Consider the following 1,386-nt stretch of genomic DNA (forward strand, 5'->3'; position numbering starts at 1 on the left):
TAATTTTCATTACAAAAATATTTCTTTAAATCTACCATAATATTTAAATAGTTACAAAAATATAGTTACCTGAATTAAATTCACTACATAAAATCATATAAATAATTTTTGAAAATATTGAACTAGAGGACATTTAATAGTTAATCTTTTTCTTCCCTCCCCCAAACTTAAATTTTTAAATATGAAATAAAGGTGGAAAAAAAATACTATAAATATAAATCATACCTCAGTAATGTAGGCATCTTTATCATTCTGAAATTTCTGCAGGCCTTCTCCAATTTTTACTTCACCTGGTCTGAAATATTAGGAGCTTTCTACACATATAAATCATTAGAGGAATTTCTAGGAAATGAAATTTGGAAACAAGTATAAAGCTAAAACAAACACAACATTTCCTAACACAACTACAATACTAAATAAAAGACAAAAATACTAAAATGAAAATAAATATCACATCACATTACAATCCACAACGTACACTAAATGAAAGTCCAATTACATACTCATTCATTTTTCTCATAAAAAGCTTACATAACATAAAAATAAACCAAAATACAAACATAAGTACATCAATCTCATTCTAAATATCAAAATCCCAAACTATTTCATCGTCGCCTTGATCAACAGGTGGATTAGGTTGATATTGAGTATATCGGGGGCATTCAGGAAATGTAACATCAGACTCTCCTCTATAGTGTCGAGCCTGAGCATCATAATAGGCTATCTCAAAATCAGAATGCCTCTGTAGGTACTCACTATCATAATCATGTCTGCGTTCTAAACCTCCAATCATCTCATTTATTAAATCTATGCTCTTCCGCTGTAAGGTCAACTCATTCATCAAATCTGCTAAGGTAGGGAAGCTAGAAGGAGGAGGAGGGTCATAACTTATAGAGGGAACGTCTCTACTAGTAGAAGGTTCCTGACTCCTACTTTCAGTTCTCCATTTCTCATGAGATACATAAGTATTCAAATTTGATTTACTAATGGGTTTCATAGGGTAAACCCACTCTTCATCTCCAGCTTCCACTATAGAAAGTTGGCAAAGTGCATAAATAAGTCCAGGATGTCCTAGACCTCCACTAGTCTCACTCCTTGCCGTAGTCAATATATTCTTGAAAATATTCTTCCCCACATTTATAATTTTGTTATTCTGAATACAGAAATTCAGAATAGCTCTATCTCTAGTTACCTCACTATGGTGGTAAGTCGAAAACAGAGTAGAGGGAATAAAATAGTGCCATGCTTTAGAGGTGACATTTAAAATGGAAGCAGAAAATTTAACCCGTTCTCGCTGCTTTATCTTCTACGTTCTTTTCCCATCAGTGAGAAAGTTAATCGCATTATTGAGGGGGCCTTCCATTGTACTAAATGATTCATAGTGGC

The sequence above is a fragment of the Phalaenopsis equestris genome, unplaced genomic scaffold (assembly GCF_001263595.1).
Source record: "Phalaenopsis equestris unplaced genomic scaffold, ASM126359v1 Scaffold000957, whole genome shotgun sequence".
Classification (NCBI taxonomy): domain Eukaryota; kingdom Viridiplantae; phylum Streptophyta; class Magnoliopsida; order Asparagales; family Orchidaceae; genus Phalaenopsis; species Phalaenopsis equestris.